This window comes from Momordica charantia (assembly GCF_013281855.1).
Source record: "Momordica charantia cultivar OHB3-1 chromosome 4 unlocalized genomic scaffold, Mcharantia_2.0 BLBB01000004.1, whole genome shotgun sequence".
NCBI lineage: Eukaryota > Viridiplantae > Streptophyta > Magnoliopsida > Cucurbitales > Cucurbitaceae > Momordica > Momordica charantia.
Genome location: NW_028275162.1, coordinates 18,182,035 through 18,195,019, shown reverse-complemented (window position 1 = coordinate 18,195,019; position 12,985 = coordinate 18,182,035).

Below are 12,985 nucleotides of genomic sequence, written 5' to 3'. Positions count from 1 at the left end.
ATCCGCAAGCAAATGGGCAGGTGGAGGCAGTGAACAAGATCATCAAGCGAGGCATCAAACTTAGACTGGACTCCAAGAAAGGCAGGTGGGCCGAGGAGCTACCAGAGGTTCTATGGTCATACCAGACCACCCAAAGAGAATCGACGGGTGAGACCCCGTTCTCCCTGGCCTTCGGCTCCGAAGCTGTAGTCCCGGTTGAGATCGGCATGCCATCTGACAGAGTAGAGCATTACGAGCCTACAGCAAATGAGGAAGAGCTGCTCCTCAACCTCGACTTGTTGGAAGAAAGAAGAGCAATGGCCCAGCTACGCCTGGCAGAATATCAGGGCAGAATGGCCAGACATTACAACGCCCGCGTTCGACCTCGGACCTTCCAGGTCGGACATCTGGTCTTAAGGAGGGTCCAAACCCATGTGGGTGCCCTTGACCCGACCTGGGAGGGGCCGTTTGAGGTCAAGGGCATAGTCCGACCTGGGACGTACATATTGGCCAATCTGAAAGGAGACGTCCTCGCGCACCCGTGGAACGCGGAGCACCTGAAGCGTTATTATCCTTGAAATGCCAAAAGGATTTTCAATGGATCTGTAAAAACTGTTTCAAAAGAATTATGATCGGAATAAATGTGATGATTTAATTTCATGATTCCGAGTTCGACCAGAAATTAAATGGGGGCCACGGACTCCCACACGATCACATTCCAGCAGTCGGTTAAAATTCAATCCTCCAAAACCTAAGGGTACGAGGTGCGATGCCAAAACCACTGATGAACTTAAAATTCAAACCTTCAAGGTAAAGAGACAATATGAAAAGTTCAAAATGATCAAGCCTCTGAACCTGAGGGTACGATGTACGATATGAAGAACAGCTACGAACTTAGGATTTTAGCCTCTTAACGTTTTTAAGTTAAGGGTGCGATGTTAAAAAATCCAGAGTTGGTGCAATGCATTGAACACTAGACAGAGATTCAAATTCAAACTTTCAATTATTTTAATTGAAGGCGCGACCTCAAAAGTAAGAGGTGCGAGGTGACATTGGCTGCAGTTCAAAGAAAAAGCAAAGAAAGGAAAGATGTTGCCAACACCAAAGTAAAAACGAACAAAGCTTCTTCATTAAATGGAGAGCAGAGCCAAGGCTTATTGACCTTGCAGCTCTGCCCTGACACTTACAAAAAAAAAAAAAGAGAAGAGAAGAAAGACAGCGAAAAACCTCTTGAAGGGTGGTCGCCTAAGAGCCTACTTGAGGAGCGCCCTCTTGAGTGGTGCCGACCTGATCCTCTTCGAGGTCGGAGTAGTCAGAGTCCAGATCTCTAACGTACTTATCCACCAACGCTTGAGGACCAGGGGTGCCGCTAGGCCCAGACGCCCATTGCTCAGGATACCTCTTCTTCAGACCACCGAGATCGATCTGAAGGTCAGGCATGTCGGAAGCAATGCCCTTCATGAGAAACTTGAAGCCCGCGTCAGAGAAGTCTTTGGCAACTCCATCGAAGTCAGGATGTTGCCTAAACGATTCCTCCAATAGGGCTCCATTGCTGAGACGCTCCTTCACCGTCTCTAACTCGGCAGTCGCATGCTTCAGCTCCTCCTTCTTCGCTTCAAGCGCCTGGAGCATGTCGTCCTTCTCCTTGAGGAGTTGGAACTTCTCCTTCTCCAAGCCCTTGGTGATAGCATGGGCAGCTCGGAGCTGGGCCTTGCGTCTGTCCTCTTCTTTATTCAGCAGCTCGGCCTTGGCTTCCACCTCAGCCTTCAAAATTTCCACCTCAGAGTGAGCTTTCAGCAGTTCATCCTTCATGGTGGAAGAGGCAGCCTCTAAGGCAGCAGAGAACTCCTCTTTCTCCCTCGCTGCCAGAGCTTCCCTCCCATCCAGCTCGGCCTTCACGGCCAGAGCCGATTGAATGGAAGCAACAAATGCCTGAGAAAAGGTACAAAGAAGAAAGTTAGACCGAGCTACCTGTTAGGTAAATTGAGCAAAAATGAAGACACCAATCTTACCTCAGCGGCGTAGTCGATGGTCCTCTGCAGGACGGACCCCGGGTCACTTACAAATTTGGACGCTCTTCTTAGGCAGCGGTCCAAACTTGCAGCCGAGATGCGGGACACCTAGTCCCTCACCCCAGAACTTGACGGCTCGATTCTGAACCGTGCTGTCACGTCGGGCGTCCCGCCTATCCTGGCCTCAGGATCGTCCACCCGATCTGCGAAGCTCGCAGGCAAGACCCCACGAGCTCCGACCTCCAAGGGGGAGGTGGTCTTCTTCTTCTTCCTCCTTCGCTTCAGAGGGACTTCCTCTCTCACCTCCTCGCCCAAGGGCGAGACGTCCACCGCCTCGGTCTGATCCCTGGGGCGCTTCTCCCTCGAAGGACCCCCAGAAGACTCCAGCTCGATCACTGGGGCTGGATCTTTCGAGGCTGGCCCTACCACAGCAGGAGTGGCAGGTTTCGAACTCTGGGCGACCTCAGGAGCATGGGCTCGGCCCTTGGACTTGCGTTTCACGTTACTCGCAAACCCGCAAACCATGGCTGCAAAACAAAGGAAAGAAATCAGCACAAAGTTAGAGGAAAAGGAGGGGGTAGCAAGCTCGGCATACCTAATTCGGAGTTCGGCCTTGAGGATTCAACGGGACGAACTGCAGGGTTGTAATCTAGCAGCCCGGACTCAAGCAGCAGCTTGTCGGTCACCAAGGTTCCGACCTTCCTACCCCTCGGAAAATGCTCCTTGTAATATTTCAACGTGTCGAAGGAGGCTTGTGTAAGCTCGGGGACTGGTCGGATTGAAACTGCACAAAGACAAAATCCGAGTTAGACCTGAATGACAGGAAAGAAAATCACAAAAAGTAAGAACTACTCCGTACCTAGGTTCCCAAACCTAGTGGGAACGTCAAAGAAGGAACGACCTGACTCGTCCTTTGCAAGCCATTCCCCAAAAGCGTAGAACCACTTCCTCACCCATCCCTTGATGGAGGTCGGCCCCTTAACTATACCGCCTGCGCCTTTCCTTGCGCACATATAGAACCGACCAGGCTTCTTAGCTATCATTTTCGCTTCGAAGCACGCGAGGAGCTGGTCTACGTCCAACAACTCGGCCTCTTCACTATCCCGAGCTCGTAGCCAAAAAAGGATGGCCAAAGCGAAAATGACACCTCACCCATTGGGGGCCACTTGAGTCGGAGCCAGCCCAGTTCGGAAAAGAAACTCTTGGACGAAAGGGTGAAGGGGAAGTCTGAGGCCGTACTCAAACATTTTGAAGTAGAGAGTGACCCATCCCTCTGGAGGATTGTCAGCTCTCTCCCCCTCCTCCGGAATCCTAAGGAGGATGTTCTCAGGGATAGCGAACCCCTTACGAAGGGATCCGAGGTAGTGCTCAGGTATCCTAGAAGGGTATTCCAAACCCTGACCCGAGGTGGAGGCATCACTATCCTCCCCGTCATCGAAGAACCTAAAGTTTTCTATCTCCTCGAGCTCGGACTCTAACCTACGAGCTAAATCCTCATCGGACCCTAAGTCGCTGCTAAAAGAGGACGACATGGCAACTATGTTCGAAAGAGAAAGTGAGGGAAGAGACCGACCTACCAAGGGTTCGAGCTGCCTTCAGATCGAACTCCAAGAATTCAGGGAACGTAAGGTATGACCTGAAGGATTGGGGGTATTTATAGCTCGTCGGAAAAATTTCCCCACCGTACATGTGTAATCAACGAGCGGCTAGGATCCTCCCTAAGATCCGAAGCGTCGGAATATTTGAATATTCCGACGATAAATCCATCGCAACGGTTATATTTTCCCACGAATAGGAAGTCGCCACGCGTCCAAAGCAAGTCGAATGAACTTCTCTGCCAGGTCGAGATCGGACCAGACAGAGAGGGGACCAATGTTTGGGGAAAAGAATACCCTGGACACGTGGAGGACCCCTATTGGTGCTCCAAGATGAGTCATGAGTCATGCCCAGCTCGGACGGCCGAGATCACCACCACTAGCGTTGACAGATACTAAGTATGAGGGCCGAGGTGAACCTGGCCGAGGTCCGACCTACCGGGAAGCTCGGTGGGGGCTGATGTGAGCTACTGTCAGCGGCGTGATTATCGGGTGTAACCGTCGGTCCCGAGATTACCGGGTGTAACCGACGGTCCCGAGATTACCGGGTGTAACCGTCGCGAGATTAGCGAGACTACCACCCATAAGTAGAGGACCTCACTCCGCGATCAGATACGATGATTTCTGACCTCGAACTAAACTGGGAATCCGACCTATACTGACTTGATCGTCGGAGTGCTCACCTTTTTGTGCAGGTCCGCCCAAGTATTCAGATCGGTCCGAAAGCCGAGTTCGAGCTGCAATCTGAAATACACTATTGTGCATATCCTTGCATAAACAAAGTGTAAGATATACCGCTTATTTCTTTTGTTGGTGGTGATTGTTTGAGTCACCTAGCTAAAGAGTGTAAAGATACACCTGGTATATTTTGGTTAATTGGAAGATTAGTTCAATTTTGATCATAGTCTCTCTTGAAGGTGTTTTTTGTCTTGCTTTTTTCTTTCTTATAAATTATTCTTTGTTTTATGTAGTAGAATTTAAGTAAGTGGCTAAATTATGCCACCCACTTAAGAAAATGTCCATTTTTTTTTATAATTTTACAAAAATGGCAAAATGATATATTTGATATTTGAATTTTTTTAGTTTTTTCCCCATAATGCTCTTCCTATGTTTTTTTTTTTTTTGGAATTTACAAGTATTTAACCACCCAACAAACTTACTTTTCCATTCAAATGTTGTTTCCTACCCATTTGAAACTACCTAATATTGTAACGCCCGACTAGAATGAACCGATACCACATTCGAATGAGAGGGATCCTGAGACCATAGAAAGTATGGTTAAGAAAGCTTAAAAGAAATAATAGTTACTACCTATACTAACAAGGTGCACCTTCCTTTTCGGTAATTCAATCGTAAAAACTTCAAAGTTAAGCGTGTTTGACCTGGAGCAATCTGAAAAGACTCATATTGGTCTAAAGTGGAAGCTGGTGGGCATATAACAGCCTAGAAAATTCTATACTAATCGCATTTCTATATGATGGTAGTTGAGACCAAAACAAATCACTCAGACCCGAAATCTGTTTTAGTATATGTAGTTTCTTTATAAATTTTAAACGTTAGTCAAATTTTGAATAAATTTTTATTTATCTACTTTCAAAATATACTTTCAAAATTTAAATTAGATTTTAGTTATTTAAATTTGATTATTTAAAATTAATTCGTATAATTAGGATGCGTTGTTTTTGCAAGTTGTTGTACCAAATAAAATCCCTAAAATTAAGCACATATAGTTATAGGGATATATTTGTCTAAAATAATATTTAGGATTCTTTAACCTAAAACACCTTATTTATTTTGATCATTATTTATGCAGTTGCCCTTTTTATATATGACTGAAGCTCATATGACTTTTGATGATGGGCAAATACTTCATAATTAAGTTGAAATGCCTTCTTACAAGATTACACTACAAGAAACGGAGCTTTCAGCGACATATTTTTAGCGACATATTAGCAACAATGTCACTAAAATATTGTTTCAACGACACTGTCAACATACAGTGTCGCTGAATATTATTTTCAACGACGTGTTGAAGTATATGTCGCTGAAAGTAATTTTCAACGACACACGTGTTGTCGCTGAAACCATTTTCAACGACGCCATCAACAGAATATCGCTGAAAGTGTATTTTCAGCGACGCCGTTAGCGCAATATTGTTGAAAATGCACTTTCAGCGACACATAAGTTGTATGTATCGCTGAAAATCCCAGATTTTATCCCATCTTCCTCACTTCGCGATTTTGCAAACCCTCGCCGCCCAATGCAATTTCTTCTCCCCTCCGTCGTCGCGTCGCCGATTTCAGCACCTCCCGTCGCCGTTCATCTCCTCCGGTTGCCGGTATCGAGGTATGGTGGTTGTCGTCGCATATAGTCGCCGGATTCGAGTGGGTAGCGTCGGATTCTAGTGGGTAGTCGCGGATTCTAGTGGCCGTTCACCTCCTCCGGTTGCGGGTATCGAGGTGTGGTGGTTGTCGTTGCATATAGTCGCTGGATTCGAGTGGGTAGTCGCAGATTCGAGTGGATATTCTTTAATCTCTACCTTAAGTTGTATTTTCACTTTTGGATGGTTTAAGATTTGATTTTGGAATGGGTTAAAATGTGGGTTGTTTAGATTTATGAATCCTATTTTAAATAGAAATTTATGTGGGGTGTTTTGATTTGGTATTTTCACTTTTAGATGGTTTAGGATTTGATTTTGGAATGGGTTAAAATGTGGGTTGTTTAGATTTATGAATCCTATTTTAAATAGAAATTTATGTGGGGTGTTTTGATTTGGTATTTTCACTTTTGGATGGTTTAGGATTTGATTTTGGAATGGGTTAAAATGTGGGTTGTTTAGATTTATGAATCCTATTTTAAATAGAAATTTATGTGGGGTGTTTTGATTTGGTATTTTCACTTTTGGATGGTTTAGGATTTGATTTTGGAATGTGTTAAAATGTGGGGTGTTTTAATCTCTCCCTTAAGTTGTATTTTAACTTTTGGATGGTTTAGGATTTGATTTTGGAATGAGTTAAAATGTGGGTTGTTTAGATTTATGAATCCTATTTTAAATAGAAATTTATGTGGGGTGTTTTGATTTGGTATTTTCACTTTTGGATGGTTTAGAATTTGATTTTGGAATGTGTTAAAATGTGGGGTGTTTTAATCTCTTCCTTAAGTTGTATTTTCACTTTTGGATGGTTTAGGATTTGATTTTGGAATGAGTTAAAATGTGGGTTGTTTAGATTTATGAATCTTATTTTAAATAGAAATTTATGTGGGGTGTTTTGATTTGGTATGTGCAAGTCATTGAGCTAATAGAAGTAGAGTTCTTATTTTTCCCTTTGAAAGACATTTATGATTCTAATTATGTTTTTTATTCATCAACATTCTATGGGAGGTAAGGACTGTATAGTTTATGTTGGATATGCATTCTCTAGTTTCTTATTTGAAGTTTATGTTAACTATGGATTGTAAAGTTTATATATTTGATTTTTATGATTATGTTAGATATGGGTTATTTGGATTTTATTTGATGTTTTGAAGTGTGATTTTGAAATGGAATTTGGTGATAGATTTTGAAGTTCGGCCGTGGGAAGATTGGGGGTTTTGTTGTATTCCCTTTCAATCTTACAAAAAGTAAGCTTCTTGTCCTCCTCGAATGAATGCTTTTGTCAAAATACCGCTCGATTAAGTTTATGATTCATATAATTTCTCATTTCAGTTTTGGTTCATCGTGCCTTGCTCCGTGAGTTTTGTGGCTACTGTCCATCCGTGCCGGCTGCTGTAAGCATCACCATCTCAAGGTTCGATTTTTTAGAAATATACATTATGGATTTGAATTGGAATTTAGTAATGAAGTGTTTGTGTACTGATTATGATGTCAATTGAATGTTTGTTGTATTTGGATGTTGTTGAAGTTGATTTTGATGTAGTTTGTGGGAGTAAAAATAGAATGGAAGGGAGTTGGGTCGAGTGAAGATGTATATAAGGGAGTTGACGTTGATTTTTTTGATTTTTTCTTTGTGAATGTTAATTAATATTGCAATGAAGTGATGTGAGTTATTCGATTCTTATTTGATGCTTTGAATTGTTGGATTTTGTCATAGCACTTAGTTTCGTGATGGACATTGAAGTGTAGTTTTGGATATTGATTAGCACTTAGTTTTGATTATGAAGTTTATGAGTTTGAAGTTTGTGTTGGATATGAATTCCGAAGTGTTTTTTTTTATAAATTTTATGTTAGACATGAATTATGAAGATTATATAAATCAATTTGGTGTTTATTTTCTGGTGAGACTTATTTGAATTTGATTTGATGTTTTGATTATGTAGTTTTTGGTGTGACGATATATCTCGATACCGTTTTTAGTTATAATTCACATTAGTTTTAGTTAAATCAAATTTAGAGTTAGGTAATTAACTATAAGTTATATGTTTTTATAGAAAATATTGCTACGGATCGTATTTGGATAAAATGTAGATCTTTCTTCATTTTTAAGACTTGGATAAAGGTTTTTTGGAGCAACATTTTCAGATTCTGTTAGAAATAATAGACCAGATGATGGTGGGAATCGTATGGATCAAGTGACAACTATGGTCAATGATAATGAGATGCTTCAAATGATGAATGATTTAAATGGTCCAGTGTTTGAAGACAGTTCCGGAGAATCCAGTGAGCAGCAGGAGACTAATAATATATTTTCTGAAATGTTTCGCGATGTTAAAGAAGAGTTGTATCCAGAATGTTCGAAGTATACATCGTTTAATTTTTTAATGAAGCTTATGCATACTAAAGTTCTTAATCATTGAAGTGATAAATCATTTGATATGTTACTCCAATTATTGAACGATGCATTTCCAGATGGTGTAAAGCTTCCTAAATCAAATTATGAGGCTAAGAAAAAATTACGTGATCTAGGGATGGGATACGAATCAATTCACGTGTGTAAGTATGATTGTGTTTTATTTTGGAAAGAATATGCATCTCTTGACAATTGTCCTCAGTGTGGAGAGTCGAGGTACAAACTGAATAAATCAAAAGGGAAAAAATTCCCCACAAGGTCCTGAGATAATTTCCATTGAAGGGAAGATTGTAGAGATTATATGTTTCAAAACATACTGCTGAGGATATGAGGTGACATAAAGATAAAAGGTGTGAAACTGAAGAAATACTTCGACATCCTACTGATGCTGAGGGTTGGAAACACTTTGATAGAAAGTACCCTCTTTTGCTGCAGATGCTCGTAATGTGAGATTGACGATTTCTTCAGATGGTTTTAACCCTTTCGAAAATATGAGTTTATCGTACAGTATGTGGCCAATTATGCTCATTCCACATAATTTGCCTCCTTGGAAGTGCATGAAAGAATCATCTATTTTTCTATCTCTACTCATCCCTGGGCCAAGGTCTCCTGGTAAAGAGATTGATGTTTATTCACAACCCTTGATAGATGAGTTGAATGAATTGTGGGTGAATAGCATTCGCACCTATGATAGTTTTAGTGAATCTTTCTTCCAACTTCATGCGGCACTATTGTGGACGATTAATGATTTTCCAGCTTACGGTGATTTGTCTGGTTGGAGGACGAAAAAATATAACGCATGTCCAGTTTGCAACGATGATTCGAGTTCAATGAGATTGAAAAGCAAAATCTGTTTCATAGGACATCGTCGATATTTACCTTAAACACATATATGGCGTAGGAGTAGGCAACACGATGGGAAACAAGAATTTAGATTAGCCTCGAAGATGTTAACTAGACAAGATATTATAAATCAATTGAATTCATGAGTTTCCCTACGTTGAGCAAGCATCCTACAATAGTATCTGATAACAAACGTAAGCGATTAGCTAACAAGCACAATTGGAGTAAAAGAAGTATCTTCTTTAATCTTCCATATTGGAAAAATCTTATGTTACGTCATAAACTTGATGTGATGCATATTGAGAAAAACATTAGTGATGATTTGGTTGGTACTATATTGAATATTGATGGGAAGACTAAAGATACCATTAAAGCTCGTGAGGATTTAGCAAACTTGAAAATTAGAAAAGAACTTCATATACAAGAAATTGGAGGCAGGTGTGTGAAGCCTCATGCATCGTTCACATTAACTGCGAGTGAAAAAGTTAGCTTATGTACATTTTTAAAATCTGTGAAGTTTCCAGATGGTTTTGCTTCGAATATATCTCGATGTGTGAACGCGAATGAGGGCAAAATCACCGATCTGAAAAGTCATGATTGTCACGTTTTATTACAAAGACTTCTTCCAATTGGTATTCGGCCATATATACCCAAAGATATTGCTACAACTATATCAGAATTGTCAAACTTCTTTCATGATTTATGTGCAAAAACTCTGCGTATATCAGAATTAGAAAGAATGTAGACTGACATAGTGTTCATCCTGTGTAAGTTGGAAAAGATCTTTCCACCAGCATTTTTTGACGTTATGGTTCACTTAGTTGTTCATTTGTCGTGGGAAGCAACGATCGTTGGTCCAATGGGTTATAGTTGTATGTACCGAATTGAAAGGTATGAAAATGTATCATTTTTCGTTCATTCCATTTTTTTTCCTACGATTGATTTTAAGTCCTGAGTCATTCTTCACGATTTTTGTATTAGGAGTCTGCGATATTTGAAGCAATATGCTTCATCAAAGCTCGACCTGAAGGTTCAATTGCAGAAGCTTACATCATAAATGAATCTTTAACTTTTTGTTCTATGTATTTACATGGGATTGAAACAAGATTCAATAGGAGTGAGCATAATTATGATAATGTCAAGGATGTAGAGAACAATAGTGAGCTATCGGTTTTTTCTGGACATGTACGACTATTGGGTGGTAGCCAATTTAAACGCTTGACTTCTAATGTGTTAGAAAAAATACATTGGTATATTCTAAACAATTGTGATGAAGTGGAACCTTACTTAAAGTACATATCTATTCTAGTACAACTCTAATACTAGATTTTGACATTACGATGAAATTAAGATATGTTTCATGTTTTGGGAGCATATAAGTCTTCTCCAATCAAACGGTCATGGTGATTTGCACAGGAGACAACAATTGGAATTTCCTACTTGGTTTTAAAAAAAGTAAGTTGGTACTTTTTAGAGTGACAACTCTGTTATCTCCATTATTTTAACTATAAATTAAACTCTTTGACTAGGCTCAAGTATTGTATCGTGAAAAAGGGATTTCTAATGCGTTATATGCCCTAGCAATTGGCCCAAACGACTGTGTTCGATCTTACACTAGGTGTATAGCCAATGGAATTCGATTCCATTCAAAAGAGCATGATAGTCGTCGAGTTACACAAAATAGTGGCGTGATGGTGCCTAGAGATGATGAAACCGGACAAATAAATTTTATGGCGTGTTGCATGAAGTAATTAGGCTACAATACATTCATCTGAAGTCAGTAATTCTTTTGAAATGTGAATGGTATGATACAAGTTCAAAAAGGATAGAATTAATGTATCTGATGGTTATACATCGATTAATACTCGTTATAGATGGTACAAAGACGAGCCATTCATACTTGCAAGTCATGCTGGCCAAGTATTCTACTTAGATGATTACAAACTTGGTCAAGAATAGAAGATTGTTCAACAAATTCAACCAAGACATGTGTGGGATATTCCGGAGGCTGAAAATAATGAAACGAAAGAAGTAGTGGCGGATGAAAGCATTCGCACATGTTACCCATAAGTTGATGATAACTTAGATTCACAAACCTCCAATAGAGAAGATGTTGAGCTGATTCCTATTGAAGATGCAGTATATATAGATAGTGACGAGAAAACAACTAGTGATGAAGAAGAGTTTGATTTTGAGTATTCTAGTGATGATTCTGGAAGCACAGATTCCAATATGTTATTAGTCAATGAAGAGAGCGATAGTGACATATAAACTTATTTGTAAGTCGATAAATATGCATGTAATATTTCGTCTTATATTTACACTATTTTTCTATTTCGACCTATTATTAATTACAGTTTGATTTTGTCCATTATTATGTTACAGGATGTCGTCTTAAAATCTTGGACCAGGAAACCGACGGAGTTACACAAGCAATGTCGATAGAATAGAAAGCACTCAACCAAGAGAGGCTAATCAAACAGCACAGAGTATGATCTTTAAATAGAAATCTTTTTTTATTCCAAGTTAAACTTAAATATATAAATATATGATATCTTTCATGTAGGTTCTGGCATGACTAAAAGAAAAGGGAAACGCAACACTAGAGGGCTGAATGTTGATAAACATGTCCAAAATCATGGTCTGAAAGAAATTAATATCGAAGAATAAGATGGCAAGCAAGTTTGTAGCCATAGTTCGAAATTGGTCTCTCAAATTGGGGTATGGGTGCGGTCAATCGTTCCTCTGAATTGTGAACATTGGTCAGATGTCAACCAAGACGATAAAAACAGTATTATAAATATACTTAGCGTAAGTTTCATTTAGTTACACTTTTTAAAATGTTGTTATATTGTGATTATCATTAACACATCGTCTTTTTGTTGTTTATTGTTAGAACTAATTCATTCTCGATCTCAATGATCCAATTGTTTATCGTTATCTGGAGCATGAGATGAGTAGTAGGCATAGAGATTTCCGGTATAGGTTGCATAAGCATTACATGCAATATTCCTCAGAAAAAGCACGACATCACAAACACAAAGATGTTGCACGAGATGAAGATTGGCATCGCTTATGCGATTGTTGGGAAATAGAGAAGTTTAAGGTATGTCTTGTAGATATGAATTAGTTTTATTCTAAGTATTTTGCTACTAACTATTATATATATGTCAGAAAATTTATGAAACAAACACTAGAGCTCGAGCGTCTGTACTGTACGGTCACACGAACGATCGCATTTTTACGTCACAGAGAAAACATTGTATGTATCTCTTTTCTTGTTATAACTTCAAAAATATTTCACTACTCATAACCTTGTTTGAATTATGTAGAAAAACAAAGAGGGATGAGAGGTAGATGACATTGAACTGTTCGAAGTAACACACAAAAGGATGAACGACGAGTGGGTGAGCCCGGTGGCTGGTCAAAAACATGTAGGTAAAACTACTTTTTTTATTTTTGTGTTATTTGACATGTACTAATATTATTTATATATGAACATTGTAGGAACAAATGGTTGAACTGAAAAATGCACCAGTGGAAGAAGGTGCAGAACCTCCTTTAGCTCGACAAATCAGTGTTCAAGTACTAGGTAGGCGAGGTGCACTTGGATAGAGACCACCAACAGCAACGACTCAGTTGAACGAAGTTCTCAAAGAAATAGAGAGTCAAGAAATCAAATCGCTCAATTGCAATCCGTTGTACAGACGCAACAAAGCCTGCTTGAATCAGTAATGGCTCAATTGAGTCAGTTACAAGAAATTGTAAA